Consider the following 20,187-nt stretch of genomic DNA (forward strand, 5'->3'; position numbering starts at 1 on the left):
AGTGGAAAAACGGCCTTCCCCCAGTTTCCTGTCGCAACTCTTTCATCCCGATCTCAGCCGGCACTTCGGGGAACCGCCATCTCGCGCATGCGCAGCTGCAATAACTAGAGATGGGGACAGAACAAAGCCAACAGGGGTGACTGGATATGAGAGCTTGTTGCTGATGGGCAACAGAAACTGGGGCATATAGACAAGCACCTGTGATTCTCTGATTGTGCACCTACAATCCATGTCCCTATGAATAATCAATTCAGCCCTGGTAATGGCACTTCTGTTTAAGTAAAAGAACATCTGTTTTCCATTTTTGTGGGATTTTAAAATTTCAATTATAACTTTTGTTGTACTTGATTTCGTGTTCTACTTTACATGTAAAGACTGTTTAATGTTTTTTAAGATTATAAAATACACGTAGCAACCAACCAACCACAGCTGGGATCAGAAATTGATTAAATGAAATGGTCACGAAATAAAACTGTGACTGTGCTTATGATTTTACTTCAGCTTTCCTCTGCTTTACAGGCCTGCAGAGATTGTAAATGTAAGGACTGATAACAAAGTTTGTTTGTTTGTTTGTTTTCATGGTTCTAAACTGCCCATTTCCCTTAAAGAGGGTCTCGGGGTGGTATACAATATAATAATACAATGTTAGCTTTTCATCTTCAGGACAAGATGAAGATGAAACTCAAATACTTTGGCCACCTAATGAGAAGGAAGGACTCACTGGGGAAGAGCCTAATGCTGGGAAAGATTGAGGGCAAAAGAAGAAGGTGACAACAGAGAATGATGGAGTCACTGAAGCAGTCAGCATGAGCTTAAATGGACTCTGGGGGATGGTAGAGAACAGGAAGGCCTGGAGGAATGTTATCCATGCGGTTGTGATTGGTCGGACACAACTTCGCGACTAACAACAAAGATTTTCATCAGCTTTCTGACTGCAAATGGTCACTAAAGGAATACTTCCAGTGGTGGGATTCAAATAATTTAACAACTGGTTCTCTGCCCTAATGACCCTCTGGGTAGACGTGGCTCGGTGGTCATGTAACTGAGTTGGCATGGCCAACTCAACGTCACTCACTGTTACAATATAATTGTAATTGTTAACCAGAGAGGCAGTTTCTGTAAGCAGGGCAATAAAGATTAGGCTAGAAACAACACCAGAATGTTTCCTTCCTGTCTTCCTTACAGGATTAGCCTTGTAAAGTGGAAAAAAAACAAAATAAGATTTCTTCCAACAACCGGTTCTCCAAACTGCTTAGAAAGTTAACAACCAGTTCTCCCGAATAGGTATGAACTGGCTGAATCCCACCACTGAATACTTCTTTAAGTGAAGCCTACCTGAATGTCAATATATGCAGGTAGTGATTTCCTGATGGAAATGCAATGACTGCATTCAAGGGTGACGTTAATGATGCTGCTGTGCTCTTTGGAAAAGAGTGTCCTTCTTTATATCTGGAAAGAAGCAAATATATGTTTTCTGTAGCTACATATTGCTCTACTAGCACAGTTCTCATGAACACACCAGCTCCAGAGGGAATTCTACAGTATATGTCAGGAAATGACAGGCTAGGGGGAAAAAAAAAGTCCAGCAGTTTCTTCTGAATATGTATGACACAAAAAGGCAGAGTCTGGGGGCATATTCAAGAGAGGACTCAGCCTAGAATCATTATATGTGCACAAATGCTTTGTCCAGCCTCCTTTGAATTTCATTGACTCTTTTGTAGCACCAATTTAATTGACCATTAGTTGACTAGACTCTCATGTATAGGCTTGAGCAATAAATCTTCTTAAACTAGAACTTAACATATGGCCCTGATTCTTTGCATCTGGCATGATATGCCTCAAAGGGACAAGAGGAAACTATGGGAATTTTTAGGTTAGCCCAGAATGCTTCTCATTGTTGGTTGCTACTTTTTAAACCAAATGAAAAGAGAGAGAAGACACACGTTTTGAACCATTTCATAAAATTCTAGCATATCATTTCCTGCTTAGATTGCCTATTACAAAAGTCAAGTGAAATTCCCCCTGTCCTTGTTCCGTCTGCAACTATTTAAACCTGGTTGTTTCTCCCTGCAGCAGATGGCCAATTTCTTTCAAATCTGGAATGTGGAGGAGAGTCTATTATATAGTAAGAAAGTTGAAAATCTTTGGTTTTTTTTTCTCTTCCAATTTTTTATTTTTTTAAAAATCTGAAGTTTGTTCTGTTTCTATGTAGGTTTGAGGGGGTTTAAGCATGTAAGAATTTTTGTGCACATTTTTCCAATGTAATAAGCTATTTCTCCTCATATGTGTTTTATGTATTGTTTTCACTACTATACATTTTTGGGTTCCCCTTTCTTGATATACTTATACACTGTCTGAAAAACTGTTTGTGAATTGTAAATTCTGAAGGATGATTCAGTTCATAGAGAGAAAATAGATTAAGTTCTAATTAAATTTAATTCTTCAGAATCTGACATCAGAAAGCACAAACTATTTCTGTATTAAAAATATCTCACTATCCAACCAACTCTGGATGGTTAACAATATTAAAACAACCATGTATACACACACACACACACACACACACACACACACACACACAAATTCAATAAAACTGCAAATGAATATTATGAGTTGTTGGATGACTATCCAGATTGTCTGGCCTTCTTGACTGACAGTTCAGGAAATAATACTAGTAATAGCACTTAGACTTATATACTGCTTCATAGTGCTTTACAGCCCTCTCTAAGAGGTTTACACAGTCAGCATATTGCCCCCAACAATCTGGGTCCTCATTTTACCCACTCGGAAGGATGGAAGGCTGAGCCAACCTTGAGCCGGTAAGATTTGAACTGCTGAACTGCAGCTAGCAGTCAGCTGAAGTAGCCTGTAGTATGCACTCTAACCACTGCACCATCTTAATCTGAGAAATAATCTGCATTGTCATTGGACAGTTAATGTGTGTTGTATTTGGGCTAGCCAGGTTGTGATGATGCATCGATCTCAGTGCAGTAAGTTCATCTGGCTTTATATCCTGAAGATCTGTCCATTGTCTGGTCATCTTCAGGATGAATGCCAAAAATGAGATAATCTTCAGGAGTGCCCTATGGGTAACTGTTTGTGCATTTTCCTAGTCAATATAAGGTAAATGAGAAAGTGTCTTCACCAATGAAGGCATTTTCAGTTTAAATTCCCGTGCATCTGTAACTAGCATTTTTCTATGCTAAATCAAGCTTTTATGGCATGAAGACAAGGGATGCAGTTCCTTGTTTAAAGTAAGGCCTTTGTGTCAGTGAGATGGATTACACTTTGGATATTTCTCTGAGTTGGAGTATAATTTTTCTCTTTCTCTATTTCCTCCAGAGTCCTCACCAGCAGCCATCTAAATAATTCCCCTTCATTCTCAGCATTTATGTTTCTTAAATATTTGTAGACTAGGACTCATCCCTCCAGTTGCTTTGCCGAGTGATACATTATTAACTCTTAAATCAATCCTTCTAGCCCACTAATTATGTGCCTGCTCTTTGCTGATCTCCCTTTCCATTTGTCAATATGTGTCTGCTGGGACTGAACCCAAAATTCCAAATGCAAATTTACTATTGTAGCTTGCTATATTCCATGGTGTAAAGCTGGTATCAGCAAAAAAAAAGAAAAAAGAAAAAAAAAGCTATCCTATCGCATTGTTAGTTCTTCTATCACATTTGGTGTCAGATTACAATTCTTCCTTCTAGCTGTCTCAAAACAGGGTTGTATTTCCTTAGCTCCAATTATTTATGTGCTTTCCCTGTGTTTTAGAAGCTGAATTTTTCTTCTGGAGAGAGAGAGAAAAAAAAGCCTACTTATCTGAATCTTGAGAATATAGATTACCTTGATTATTTTCTCTACACCAGCTATGAGAGCTCCAAGGCAGTTGCCCAATGGATTAATGAGTGTAGTGTTCTCCATCAAAGACATCTCCTTGTAGTTGCTCATGGATATATAAATTTCATAGCTTGCAACTGTTGGAAAAAATATCCATCTGGTTCAGTCCCAAGCTGGGAGAAAGACACTAGAAACATGGAGGCTGATTGGAAGGATGGTTTAATGATAAACAGAACCACCAGCGTTTATAGTTTTGGTGCAGCTGACAAAATGGAGTTGGGGGGGGGGCTGTTATACCTTCTTTGGGCTTTGTATCTGAGCTTCTTGTTCCTGTGCAAGAACATGTATTCTATTGGCTGTTGGCAGATTCCTATAGGGTCATGTAAGGGTTATGTAGGGGTCATAGCTGGCTCTATAGACAAAAGAGGAAATGCTTGGGCCTCTCTGGGATAGTGCAGTGAAGGGCCTTTTTGTTCTGAAAGGGAGTTGGGCAATTCCTATTGTGTCTAACGACTTTTGTTCTATGTTGGATCTTGGGTGAGGGACTGCTTCTAAATCCTACCATTCTGCCTTGGTTTCAAAATAGTCTGTCTTGAATGGATTGCCAAATCTGCATTTCTAAAAGCTGCCTCCTCAGTTTCTGCTTGGAGGGCAGGGAGATTGAATCTGCTTTCTGTCTTTTAAGAGCATGTTTCTCCACTTCTCCTTTAGGAAAATATTATATCTTGCCTTTTTAAATATTCCTCAAAATATTTCATTCTTGGGGGGGGGGGGGACTTCCAACAAAACCATATATTTTCTTGAATCTCAGCAACTATTCCCGCAATCTGATCAATAAATTAGGCAGTCAAATACATGTCACCTAAGAAATGAATTTAAACCTGACGGAGAGACAGAATTCAAAGCAAACGTGAAACTGAATTTGAAAAGATAAACAGAAGAATTATAAGAAACACATCCACACGTATGGAAACAGAAAAAAGGTATGCATTGCAAAATAATTGGTTGTGATTTCATTATTGTAGGGAAATCTGGAGAACGGAGGACAGCTTTTGGCACACATGGATTTTGAGAAGTCGTGCTCACCTTTAGTTCAGGGAGTTTGATTATTTAGACTAATTCCCATCAGAAAATTTAAATAAAATTGCATCGAGTGCAAAACATATTTAGAATTGTACAAAACCCAAATTAAGAAGCAATAGCTGCAAAATTAAGAATAGCGATCCTATTGAACTTGAGCATGTGGGAGGGGGGAAAAAAGTTTAAAATTTGTGGTAGCCTTAGTGTTTCCATTCCATTTCCTATTTACAGGCTGCTGGCTATAAAGAAGCTGAGAGTTTTAGCAAATTGGATTGGGTGCTGCCTATTAATGGATACATTATCATTGTGAAGGAGACACCCAATCTAGAACTAAGGACAAATTTCCTGAAAGTTCGAACAATTAACCAGTGGAACGACTTGCCTCCAGAAGTTGTGGGTGCTCCAACACTGGAGGTTTTTAAGAACAGTTTGGACAACCATTTGTCTGAAATGGTATAAAGTTCCCTGCCTAAGTAGGGGGTTGGACTAGAAGACATCCAAGGTCCCTTCTAACTCTGTTATCTGTTATCTGAAAACTGCACTAATCAGAATAAGTCATATTATTGTAATCAGCTCTTTTAAACCGCTCTGATTTAACAGAAAGTTATTGTACTTTCTGAAGATCTTCTGAAAGGCTTATGCTTCTTCTGCATAACTTTGCTCTTTTTTATATCAAAGCTATAGAAAAGTGGCAAGCTGCATATTCCTTCTTCACTGCTTTCAGTAAGGCTGTGAACAGTTTCTCCCAAATCTAGTTCTGTAAACTGACTAGGCTTCCATTACAAGGAATTATGTTTGATCCTTCCGGGAGATAGCAATAGCAATAACACTTAGATTTATATACTGCTTTACAGTGTTTTACAGCCCTCTCTAAGTGATTTACAGAGTCAGCACATTGCCCCCAACAATTTGGGTCCTCATTTTACTGACGTTGGAAGGATGAAAGACTGAGTCAACTTTCAGCCTAGTGAGATTTGAACTGCCAAATTGCAAGCAGCCGGCAGTCCGCAAAAGTAGCCTGCAGTACTGCAGTCTAACCACTGCATCACTGCGGCTAAGATGATATGTTTAAAAGGATGGCAGTGCCTATATAATTCTTTAGTAATAGGGCTGTGTGTGTAAATCTGTAAGATCTACAAAAAAATTAACTCCAGCATTCATCAATGAAATAGAATGTCCTGCTTTAGTAACACCACAACTCACTCTTTAATAATGAAGGTATCAAATGGCACCAAACATTTTGTTAAATGAGACGAATAGCCTTTTGACTGTAGTGAATATTTTAATGATAAGATCACCACTGTGTTCCTGCTCATAGACTTTCCACCTTACTTTTTGCTCTTTGTTCTTCAATTGGATGGATATAAGAAAACAGCAAAAGAGTTTATAGTAACCAAGAATATTTATTACAATTACTGCATTTTGTTCTGACCTACCTCCAATTTTGAGAATTTTTCTAAGAAGGGCTTGTTCTTTTCCCCCAAGGAGTCTCTATTTCTCCATTGGGTTGATTTTGCTACACTACTATGATCTGATCATCAAAAATGGGGCATGTCTAGCCATATACTTAGCCCATTAGAAGATTTACGAAAGCCATTTTCAGTGAGTGGTATAAAGTTAGAAATAGATTCCCTTGACTTCACCAAAGTCTGAGGTGAAACATGTTTCAGAAATGTGTCTAAATTTTGGCTTGAACTCTAAATGTGATATAAAATCTTCCTAACTCTTTAAGCTCTAGAGTGTGCAGCTATATCCAGATTGTGATTTATTCCATGTCAAGGAAGCTGCTCCAACAGTTGTATTCTCCTTTTTTTTCAGTAAAGGTTGCTAAGACTACAGAAATACCTTTTATTTAAACCTTGCCATTCCAATTGATGAAAAGATCCATGCAAAAATAAGATTTTCTACATTTGTTTCCTGCTTTATTGTAAATAGCAAATCTTAAGAAAGCATAATAATCAGAAAAAAATAGAAAGGAACATCTCAGCTTGTAAACACTTTTCTGTATTAAAAGTGAACATTTTCTAAGATACCATGATCATGTCCAATCTGTTTTGTAACACTGCTATTTCAGTATGTTGTGGTTTAGAAACATGCTGATGCATCTACTTCCTTGGCCTACTTTCAGAAACACTCTGTAAATTGGACAAAATTCCTAGAATTAGAATTCCTCTATCATCATGTCCACTGCAGAGAATTCTGGGAGTTGGAGCCTACAATTATCCAGATTGAGAACACTGGTTTAAATCAATACATGCTACTTTGTCTCACTTTCCTGATATCTCATTTTCAGCATTATGTAGCCAGGAATGGTCATTCTAGCTGAATAATTCATTTGTGCAACTAATTTCTCTGTATGCATGGGCATTGGTGTAGAATAAGCCTGTACATGCAATATTAAAGCAAGCATCTAGTTGACTTAGTTCTGCTTTTAATTTTTTTTTTTTTTTTAAATTTGATTTATATGCCGCCCTTCTCCGGAAACTCAGGGCGGCTTACAATGTGCTCAGCAATAGCCTTCATCCTTTTGTATATTTATACAAAGTCAGCTTATTGCCCCCACAAACTGGGTCCTCAATTTACCTACCTTAGAAAGGATGGAAGGCTGAGTCAACCTTGAGCCTTGGCGAGATTCAAACCTGCAGTAATTGCAGGCAGCTGGTCTTAATAACCAGCTTAATAACAGGGTGCCTTAGACCACTGTACTACCAAGGCTCTTTATGTGTATGTAATTCATGTGTTGACTCTACTTGCCAGTGGATAGGTATTTAGCAAGCACACCAATGTTGTAATTGTGCATCAACCTGTTTTCTGCTGCCAGTTACACATGCACAGCTACTTTCTGGTTATGAATTTAAAATATTTACTGTAGTTACAATTTTTTTTTACCAAAGTAACCCAAAGTATGCTGCAAAGTCATACTTTTTGAGTAGAAAACAGGCACAAAATCTTAGTTCTACTTGAGTCCAGAGATGAATGTCAAGTTCAGGAAGATCTAAGAACAGTCTATTCCCACCCCATGAGTCCAGATAATTCAGCAACAGCATACAGAGTCACAGTTAGGAAATTAGAATGTTATTATTAGAATGTTATTTGCCACACCAAACCAGTCACAATGAACATCTGTTTTATGAAGTCCTGGCAATCACCTGACTAATTGGCTGAATCATACTACTTTCAGGTAGAGGGCCTTGACTTCTTTTGGTCTTCACTTCATAATTTGCAATGGGTTTTTGGGTTTAGGACCATGATGATGAACCTATGGCACGTGTGCCACAGGTGGCACGTGGAGCCGTATCTGTGGGCATGCGAGCGTTGCCCTAGCTCAGCTCCAATATGCATGCATGTGCTGGCCAACTGATTTTTGTCCCTTCCGGCCCCACTGGAAGTGAAGAAATGAGCTGTTTCCGGTCTCGGGGGGGAGGAGGCAGTTTTTGCCCCCCCCCCAGGCTTCTAGAAAGCCTCTGGAGGCTGGGGAGGGTGAAAAACGGGCCTTCCTGGCCCAGTGGAAATGGGAAAATGGACTGTTTCTGACCTCCAGAGGGCCTCTGGGGGGGAAGCTGTTTTCACTCTTCCCAGGCTCCAAGAAAGCCTCTGGAGCCTGGGGGGGGTGAAAAACAGGCCTACTGGGCTGACTATGCCATTGCGTGCCAAAAGTGGGGGGAGCAGGGGGGGTCACGCATGCATGTGCGGGAAGGGGGGTCAGGGCACATTGAATTATGGGTCTGGGCACACACATGCACAAACCCCCCACGCTCCCCCCGCTTTTGGCACACGACAGCAAAAAGGTTAGCCATCACTGGTTTAGGAGCTAACCTGACTCACATCCTGGGTCTGCAGTCTCAACCTGCATCTCTTCAGATAATTCCTGTGATGCAGACTGAAGGTCAGTAAGACCAGGTTTATCAGCTTCTGAATTTGAAGCCTCAGAATGACCCCTGTTCAATTTTAATATCCCACTGGAAACCCAGAGATTTTGATGTGCTTCCATTCAGACAGTCTTCCTTACATCTGTCTCATAATCTTCACAAAATCTTTTGATTTAGGTGGACAATCCAAGAAAACATTTTTAAAGTGTGGAACCTTCAAAAGCAAGCTTACTCTGTTTAATTTGGATGCTAATTTTAATGTCTGGCTGGTCCTATTAAAATGTGAATATTTTGATGTGTGGCGTTTATATAATTAATAACTATATTTTATTTATTTATTTATTTATTGGTTCGATTTATATGCCGCCCTTTTCCGAAGACTCAGGGCGGCTTACAATGCGTTAAGCAATAGCCTTCATACTTTTGTATATACTTGCTTAGTAGGGCTTTCGGCCCCCTCTAAGTGGTGTTCTTTTTTATACAAAGTCATCTTATTGCCCCCACAATCCGGGTCCTCATATATAATTATTATATATGAATAATATATATATTGAATTATATAATAATTCAAAATTCTTATTTTTAAGAATCCGAATATTTAAGCATATTGATTTGCTCTACCAACACCTCCACAGAAGTGCTAAAGGTTGTAGAAAGACTAGACTGACAAACTAAACCTTCATGGGATTATTTAGAAATAAGTGCCATTAAGCTCAATAGGATTTCTGCAGATTTTAGGATGAGCCTAAATCTATCAAGGTCACCCTGATCATCTCAATTGGATCATAGCTCATTTTCATACACTCCCAACAGTTTTACTTGAAAGAAAGTTCAGGAAAATCTTCTGTTCTGGTAAAATACAGCAGAAGATACAACACATGCATTTCTTAACTGTGCATTCAATAAAGATGCATGGTTATGATTTTAAAACCCCTTTATTAATTACATTTTCAATTGTAGAGATTATTTGGTATACTGACTAATCATTTTTATTATGTTATTATTATTATTACCATTTTATATAATATTTTATTTTACTTTATCTAGTATGTTTCAGACATGGAATACTAGTCATTGATTGCAACAAAAGACTGAATGCAACAAAAGACTGAATCCAATGGTTCTTTGTTCTCAGGCTCAAAATAGTAACTCAGATTTTCAATTTGCAAGATGGATAAACCCTAAAAAGTTGCATTTGAACAAAAGCTCACGTTGGCATCTACATTTCCGCTACAGAACTCGTTTATCAAAATATTGTAATCATTATAGCTTTATGCCAAAGACAATATGTAAATGTGGTAGATTAATCCTTTATCCAAACCTCAGCTATCTTTGGGTTAATTTCCTATACTATTCCTCAATTTTCCCTCATGCCCCCTTTATATTATGCAAATATGACCTAACTTCAGTGAAACAACTAATTAACTGAGTAGTCTGGATGTTTTCCAGATATTTCAGAGAAATATCTGGTTTCTCAGTTAGGTCATTGTTCTCTCTTTGGTCCTATTACTTTTTGTTTGGCAGTGTCGTTTTTGGAGTGACTCAAATGGAGTGAATCAAAGAAGATTTCTTAATGATCACAAATAGAGTGTCCACACAATGTAAACCAATATAACAAAAGAGCACATCAATGTGACATTGTGACATTGATAACTTAAAAGAAGTTATAAACAGCAAGAATGGTCCAAATGAAGATTCAGTGGGATTCTGTCATATACAATGTTATTTAAATGCATTTTGTTTTATTTTGCTTTTCACTTTAATTACCCTTGCTCCTTGAATTTGCATGTCTCATCAGGCTGGAAATTACTGAAATGAAATTAGTTGAAAAATTTAAACTGCTTAGAATAGTGAGTAATTTTAGAACCTATTTGGGGTGAGAGTTGGGGGATAGAAGATTTTTAAATAATCCATCTGGAAATAGCATGGGAATTTTTACTGATGAGGACAAGTAGTTTTTAATTAAAATTTAAGTTACCCATCTTCATCCCACAGAGAGCTACTTATATTGGTCTTATAACAACCTGATTCTCATTTAGATGTAATGTGATGAAAACCCTTAGTTTAGTGCAGTTTTCTATAAAACTCCTTGCATTTTCTCATCTGCTCACATATTTTGTGGATAGCCTGTAACGGCAATACATAAGTGAATGCTAGCATTAATTAACACTGAGGCCAAACTTATGAAACATCACTGGCAACAAAGTTAGGTTGTTTTTTTTTAAAAAAATTATTGATAGAGCTCTATTGGTCCTAAAGGAGCACAGATTAGTTGTGGATGGAAAGTTCAGGAGTGCAAAGGAAAAGGAGCTTATGCTAATTTCATCTAATTCTGTATCAAGTAAATGCAAAAAAAAAAAAAAGTTGGGGTTTTTTCCCTCCAAAGGGAAACACAAAAGATTACATTTTGAATCTTGTTTTGGATTCAGCCAGCCACATCTGATCCACAAGGACAAGAGGTGACAGCAGACTTAAAAGAATGGCTTCCTTTTTCTTTATTGTGACAGGCTGATAGGAGTCAAACACCAAAGTGAAAACAGGACTCAGTTTTGACTTAAGGGCATTTTTGCCTTGATTTTATATTCTCATTCTCATTCTCATTCTCATTCTCATTCTCATTCTCATTCTCATTCTCATTCTCTATCTATCTAACTGTCTGTCTGTCTGTCTGTCTGTCTGTCTGTCTGTCTGTCTGTCTATCTATCTATCTATCTATCTATCTATCTATCTATCTATCTATCTATCTATCATCTATCTATCTATCATTTATCTATCTATCATCTTTCTTTCCTTCTCTTTCTTTCTCTCTTTCTCTCTCTCCCTATCCCTCTCTCTCTATTTTATTAACTTTTTTTAAAAAAAGATAAAAAATAATGTAAAATAATATAAAGTGAGAAAAAGAAAAGAAGAAATAAATTAAAAAGATAAAAGTTCAAGAAAAGAAAAAAAGTAAAAGAAAACTAGGTAAGAAAGAAAAAAAGATGCAAAATAAAATCAAGAGAAGAACTACTGGCCAAAGGATATAGTTTTCAATCATTTTCTTATTTAAAATATTAGAAACACTTAAAGTTCACAAAAGAATTTAGGATTTTAAACGGTGTAAGACTGAGTGAGATTGAAATAAAATTGTGCACAAATAATAATCATCTAATAGCTAAAATGTATAAACTTTTATTGAAATTCAAAACAAAAGAACTTGTGAAAGAATGTATCATAAAGTGGGCTAAAAACTTTGGTTATAATATACAGAATGAACAATGGGAAGATATACTGTATGACTGAAAGGATGTTATAATCTGAGAGAGACATTTTATAAAATGATGTGCTGTTGGTATACGTCATCAGAAAAAATGTCTAGAATGTATAAAGACACTTCAAATTTACATTGAAAATATGAACAACAATATGGTAAAAATGTTATCATGTTTGGTGGACATGTAAAACAATTTTGGATTCAAATGCAAACACTGTTTCAGACAATTTTAAAAATTAACATACAATTGAGACCAGATATTTGTCTTTTGGGATTTATGGACAAAAAGTAATGGAACTGTTTTTCTTATGATAACCACAATGAGATTATTTTACACACAAATATGGAAAGAATTGACATTGCCCACAATAAGGGAATGGTTGGTGAAGAGGATGGAATTTGCTGAGATGACTAAATTGACTTATCTGATTAGAGAAAAGACAATATCTACATTTATTCCTGACTGTAAACCCTTTATAGACTTTTTGCATGAAGCAAAAAAAAAAAAAAAAAACCCCAAACCCTTATGATTTATAGTTTTGATGATTAGACGCAATAGATTATAGAAAGAAAAGAGCTATGTTCTAACCACAAAGTAAGAGGTAAATTTATAACTGCTGTAAAGAAGATTGAAATCTATTTCTCTGCATTTTTGCTTTAAAGAGAAAATGCAGAAGCAGCAGGTAGTGTGGAAGAAATGGGTGGCCAGAACAGGTAGAAAAAGAAACACTGAGGCAGGCAGGACAGTAGAAGTTGAGAAAGAGAGAAACCGGAACATTCATTCATTCATTCAAAGATTTAGAAACGACTCATCCCCTCATACAGTGATTCTGTGTGGTGACTTTCTGTTTTTCCCATTAATTTTTGAATTAGGCTGCAGTGATACTTTTGCCTGAATTGAACTTGTTATCTTATTCTCCTCTCTCTCTCTCTCTCTCTCTCTCTCTCTCTCTCTCTCTCTCTCTCTCTCTCTCTCTCTCTCTCTCTCTCTCTCTCTCTCTCTCTCTCTCTCTCTCTCTCTCAATCTTTCTACTTTATATTTGCTTAGTCTTGGAATGTAATATTCATTACTTGCCATTTTTAATCAGTGCCAGGCTTGGACATTAGTGTTTCTTTTGTAGTTATATTTGAACATCTATTACTAAATTTAGTGAAAAAGAAGCAAAATGTTAAAAATTGCATGGTTTTTTTGCATGATATATGTACAATGGCCTTACATTATCTGTTACAGAAATAGGCTGGGACACTGTAACACATAAAGTGAGGAGTGGAAGAAACAAAAAGCTTGCCTAAAGTTAAAAAAAAAAAAAAGAGGGGCTAGTGGGTTAAACCAGAGAGGAAGACATCCTTGTAGGGATTTATTGCTTTGAATTGTATGCCAAGTATTGAGAAGAATGTAGTTGGACCATTTCCTAAAGAAGTTCCTCACCAGCTAGGCTGAGTGATGGGTTCAATCCAAAACACCAGAATGGCAAAGAAAAGCGTAGTCTGGAGCCAATGAAAATTGGTGGGTTTTGAAGCAAGGATTTTGAAGGCTTAAAGATGCTGCTTTCCACCTGTCTTGTAGAGGGACTTTACCATCTGCCTTGGTACATGCCTTGCTTCCTCAATTGGAGGTTCAGCTGCGCTTTTCTTTTCTGGCTGTAGTTTCTCCTGTCTTTCCAGCCAAGGCTGCAAATTACAGTAAGTAGATGCAGAGCAGACTAGCCATCTGACTCTTGAATCTTCTTCAAGGCAATTCTGTACTCTTCTATGCTCCTAATGCGTATATCATTTTTAATGCTTACAATATTTGTGTCGGTTTTATTTCTGTTTTGGAATCTTGCAAAGTAAACTTAACTAAAATTAATTTGAAAGGCTTCTTTGTAATTTACTATATGGAGTAAATACTTTACTCCTAAGTATTTAAGAGAGAAAGGCTGTGTACTGTCTGCCTGATGCGATCCTGCTAGGTGGCAGATTCACAGTCCACAGAGAGGAATCTAAACCAGAGGTCCTTGGACAAAAGCACTGGACCTTAGGAAAATTTAGAGGACAATTGGTGTTCTACCTGCAATTTCTCCTGTATTCAAGGATTTAATGTCCTACTGAAATTTTAGGAGGCTAATGAAGCCCATCAAGTGGCTTGTTTGATACTGTGTTTCCCTGAAAATAAGCCACCCCCTGAAAATAAGCCCTCCTGCAAAAATAAGCCCTCCCCAAAAATATTTATATGCATGTGCAGCTGGTCCCCATCATTTCCTCTGGTTAGGGTTAGGGAGACAGAGTTGGAAATCAGGTAAGGCAGCAAGAGGATCCCGGTCTTGCTTCATACGCCCCAAAATAAGAAGACCTTCCCAAAAATAAGGCCAAGCATTTATTTTGGGGTTCAATAAAATATAAGACAGAGTCTTATTTTTGGGGAAACACGGTAACTTGTGGGGGTTATTGTTTTTACTCTTTATATATTAGGTTTTTATTTTATTTTTTGTAAGCTGCCTAGAGTCACTGAATATGAGTGGGTGGCCATAGAATGATCTAAATACATACATACATACATACATACATACATAAAATAATGTCCATCCTTGGCTCTGTGACTGATGATTCAAGCTTTTTACAGTGCCTTTCAATAACATTGTTGATAGTAGATGCATAGTATGGAATGAGATTATGAATAATGCCTGCATACCATATGTAATTCTTGGCAGTAACCTCTGTAGGCCTCTTCTGATTTAATGTTGAGAATACTAAGGAATGGGGAGGGAGGGGAAGAATTATTCTTAGTCACTTATCCTCTCCCCAAAACCTAGCTGTTTGATGATATCAGCAATGATCAATTAGGTCTTTTGTGCATCTAATACCCACATACATGTACACTTAGATAGGTTTCATTTTAGAAGCTGTATGAGTTCAAATTCTAATTTGAAATTCTAATTTTATCAATTGAAAAAAACCCTGTGAACAAGGCAGCTTTTCTGAAGCTTTGTTTTTCACAAAGATGAGAAGTAAGTCATCAATATTGCTGTGACTTAGCAATTCATTTACACCACTTTACTGCTTTAGATATAACACAGAATAGTTTTGAGGTTGATGAAATGTTGTTATCGACATAATTCATTTTATGCCACTTCAACAAGGCATTTGAATCTGTGACTGCTCCCATTAGAGGCTGAAAATTGAATTGAAAATTCATGCACAAGCTGTATGGATGCAGTGAACCTGAGTCTCTGAAAAGTGTCAATTAAATTGACCTTTCAGCTTTGAAGCAGGAAAATTGGAACCAAAAGCTTTACCAAACTGCAGGGCTCATTAACATTTCACTTGATGTCTAGAGAACTTACTCGGGACAGAAATTTCAGACAATCATCCTTCTCTTTTCCTAAAGTGTACAAAACTCTTGAATGGTGAATGTAAGAAAAAATATTTGCTTTTTCTTTCAAAAACCTGAAGTATTAAACATGGGACTAATTACTATTCGTATCATACACCAGTTTTTCCTGAATATTTTAATCATAAAAGTATCAATGATTAGACATTGATTAGATATTAGACAGCTTGATCTCAGATATTGTATTCAATTCACAAAAGCACTATTGTGAACAACTAAATTCCTAAAATATTTGCTTTGAACACATTTTATCTGTATTTTATGTTCAGTTCATAAAATCTACATTTAAAGAAAACAGATAGAAGATAATTTTTAAAAAACGCTCTAAATGGTATTGATGAAATCTTTGTTCATTATATTAGAGAGGGCAGGTGACATTACCCAGATGACTTTAGCTGACCTTACAAAAGCTAAAAGAACCAAATGTGGTTGTAGGGCTGTAGACTAAATCAAGTCTGTCTTGATTTATTTTTTCATGTTCCACGTACAGATGTAAAGGAGCAAGAACACTCCAAAATATTAATTTAAAAATATATGTATTTTAGTGAAATCTCTCTTTTTTTTATTGCAAAAGTTTTACAATTACATTTTCACCCCATTTTTCCCCCCCATCCCAGCCCCAACGCCCCACCCTAACCCCCCCAAACCCCCCCCTAACCCACCCCCCTGACTTCCACAAAATATAATCCCATCAAAATCCCCTTTTTATAAAACTTGAACCCCTCAGACCCCCTTAAAAGTTTTTTTTATCTTCACAGTTTTCATACATTTCTATTTTTATATAATACTTTCAATGAAAAACTATTTGGTACTTTCTAACTTGATATTTGTTCTGCACATAATCTATCCATTTTTTCCATTCCCATTCATAAGTCTCTTGTGAGCGATCTTTTAAATATGCTGAAATCTTCGCCATCTCGGCAAAACTGGCCATCTTCAAAGTCCATTCTTCGACAGTGGGTAGAGCTTCATTTTTCCAATATTTACCTATCAATAATCTCGCTGCAGTTATCATGTACAATATCAGCTTAATTTCATCCTGTGTAAAACCCTTTGCTATACCCAATAAAAACAATTGTGGAGAAAAAGGAATTTTTTTCTTCAAAATATTCTGCATAACCCACCATATTTTTATCCAAAAAGCCTTAACTTTCTTACAATTCCACCAAACATGATAATATGTAGCATCTAAACAATCACATCTCCAACATTTTGGCTGAACATTAGGATACATACAGGATAATTTCTTGGGATCTAAATGCCATCTGTAAAACATCTTATAAAAATTTTCCCTCAAATTCTGCGATTGCGTAAATTTAACATTCTGAACCCATATTTTCTCCTATGTTTCCAACATTACTGGTTCTGCAAAATTCTGTGCCCATTTAATCATGCAATCTTTAACCAATTCAGTTTCTGAGTCCCTTTCTAACAAAACATTATATAGCCTTTTGATATGCATTGGACCTTTCTCTTTTATATGTCTAACCAACTCTTCCTCATGCAATATAATACCAGTTTTTTGGTCCTCTTTCCATCTCAGTTGAAGTTGATTGTATTGTAACCAGGTTAAGTTAATCCCTTCGCCCAACAGTGTCTCTAATGTCTTCAGTTGCCATCTGCCCACATCTGTAAAAAGAACCTCTTTATATAAACCCCCCCCGAGTGACATTATATTTGTATTCCAAATAATATGACCAAGATCCAGCCACAACGGTATTTTATAATCCCATTTGATTCGGTGCTTCTTCCATACTCTCATCAGAGAATCTCTAAGTATATGACTTTTAAATACTTTATCCAGTTTGTTTTCATAAAACAAGTAAGCGTGCCAACCAAATTCGAGATCAAAACTTTCTATATTCAATATTCCAGTCTTTTTCCTTCCAAACCAATCGCTTGCTTGAGTCAAAGCTGCTGCTTCATAATATAACTGTAGGTTTGGAAGTTTGAGACCTCCCCTTTCCGGAACATCTTGCATAATTTTCAATTTCACTCTCGGTTTTTTCTCGTTCCAGACAAACTTATTCACTCCAGTTTGCCACTCTTTCAGTTGTTTATCACTTTTAAGCACCGGAATCATTTGGAACAAAAAAAGAAATCTTGGCAAAATGTTCATCTTAACTGCTGCTATTCTTCCAAGTAAAGAAAGCTGCAGTTTTTTCCATGTCTCCATATCTTTTTGTACCTCTCGCCACAACACCTCATAATTATTTTGAATCAGTTTCATATTAGATTCTGCAACCTGAACTCCTAGGTATTTAACCTTTGAAACAATCTCAAAACCTGCCCTCTTTTCAAGTTCATGTTTTCGATCTTGTGTCATATTTTTGACTATCAGTTTAGTTTTTTTCTGGTTCAGTCTAAATCCTGATACTGTACCATAATCTTTTATAATGTCTTTCATCAGGATTATTGATTCCACCGGCTGCGTTAGGGTAACAACCAGATCATCTGCAAATGCCCTTATTCTGTAGTCCTCTTGCCTTATCACTATTCCTTTCAAGCTGGTCGAATCCCTTATTGTATTCAACAAGACTTCTAATGTTAAAATAAATAACAAAGGGGATAACGGACAACCTTGTCTTGTACCTTTTTCAATTTTAAAGTCTGTTGTCAAACTTCCATTAATGATAATCTGTGCCTTTTGCTCTTGGTAAATTGCTGAAACCGCCAGTATAAATTGATCCCCAAAATCCATTTTTTCCAAAGGGCTTCCTGTTTTGCTGGCTCCGGTGAAGACGTGCCTTTTTTAAGGTCCGTCAGTCCCGCCGTTTGTAGAGCCGCTTCGATCGTGAGGAGCGGCTTGAAAACTCCAGAATCTGCAGGATTTGAAGGAGAGAGTTGGCAAGGCGCAGGTTGAGCCCCTGTGAGCCCCCAGAAGTTTATTACTGGGGAGGAAACAGGCGCGGCTCCCTTTCAACTTGCGAAGACTCCGGACGGCGTGGGACGACTCTGCTAATGCAGAGCAAGCCGGCAGCAGCAAACAAACTGATTGAATCTAACCCTGCTAATTAACGGGGAAACCCTGAAACCAAGGAATTGCAAGTATTTTTCTTTCTTCGTGACTTCTTGACCTGATTAAAAATTTAAGGGAGTGGAAGCGGCTTGAAAAGATGGCGCCACTCCAACGCTAACAAGTTAACAAGCTGAAAGGGAAAGTGACTTTCTAAAGCTATTCTAATAAGCTACATTGTAGCGCTGTTTGTTACGAGCACAGGAGAAGAGGGGTGGAAAAAATCCCTTTCTAAAATAAGCTGATTTCATACAAGTTTACTTCTAATTTGATTAAAGCTGGGGGATTTTTTTAGAGGACTTTGTGGTGCTGGAAGAAAAAGAAAAAGGATTTCTCTTTTTAGAAAATCTAACTCACGTGATAAAATGGCTTCTAAAAAGCAGGAAAGCAAGGCAACGGGGGGGGGGATCTCCCACACACAAGCCTGAAGAGCAGTTTGATTTTGAAAGTTTAAAAAAATTTATCACGCAGGCTTTGGATGATAAATTTCAAAAATCTCAACAGGAAATTAAGCAGGAAATTACTGAAATGAAAAATTTGGTGAAAGAGAATTATGATAAGGTGACTGATAAATTATCAAATGCAGTCTCTGGCCTGTCAGAAATTATTATCAAAGTGGATTCCAAACTGGAAGAATTTAAATCAGAAGTGAATGTTAAAATAAAGGATACTGATTTTAAAATTTCTGATGTGGATAATAAAATACAGAGAGTTGAAGATGAAATCACGATGATGAAATTCCGGTCTATGGAATTTGCCATAAGAATTAGAGGGATTAAGGAGAGTGACCGGCAGGATTTGAGACAGATTTGTGCTGATGCCTTGGCTGTGTTGTTAAAAATTAATCCTGATGAGATCTTTTACAAAATAGATAAAATTTACAGAGTGAACTCATGGGTGGCCAGACAAAGACAATTACCAAGAGATGTGGTGATATACTTCACAGATAGAAGAAAGGGTACCCCTATTGAAATTGTGTGGGACGCGAGCAAAGCATATATGAGAGGGGTACTCATTCATATGAACTCTAAATATAAACTGAATAGACAAAAGAAAAGAGCTGAAATTGAAGTAGAAATAAAGAAAAAAGAACAGTTACTTATTAAAAATCCAACAGATGAAAGAGCACATAGTGCTATAAAACTTTTGAAAGACCAATTTCAAATGCTTATGGCGGACCAAGTTGCAACAAATTTACAATATGCAAAGCATAATACATTTTGTAATGCTAATAAACCGGGCAGATGGCTGGCTTATACTTTAAGGAAGAAGCAGAGTATGCGGACCATCGATTGTATTGATATTGGAGGGACAGAAATTTATCAACAAAAATTAATTAAAGAAGTTTTTGTAGATTACTATACTAAATTATATGCTAAAGAAGACATACAGAATGGACTTATAGAAAAATATCTAGAAAATAAAAGAGTTACAAAAGTTACTAATCAACAAAAGGAAAGACTGAATTATCCTATAACAACTGAGGAGATAACTGCAGCAATAAAACAACTGAAAACTGCCAAAGCTCCGGGAACAGATGGTTTGACTGCAGTGTATTATAAAACTTTACAAGCAGAAATGGTGGAACAACTTAGAGACTTATTTTGTAATATACAACGAGGGGGTAAAATACCCCCATCATGGAAAATATTTTAGTGAAATCTCTTGAGGGCTTTTTAAAATCTCATCCATGAAAAATCATTGAATCATGTGCATAGTTAACAAGATTTCATCATTCCCATCTTAGATTTCTCAAGAG

The sequence above is a fragment of the Pituophis catenifer genome, unplaced genomic scaffold, assembly GCF_029215685.1.
Source record: "Pituophis catenifer annectens isolate HBS135680 unplaced genomic scaffold, rPitCat1.0.hap2 SCAF_2, whole genome shotgun sequence".
NCBI classification, from domain to species: Eukaryota; Metazoa; Chordata; class Lepidosauria; order Squamata; family Colubridae; genus Pituophis; species Pituophis catenifer.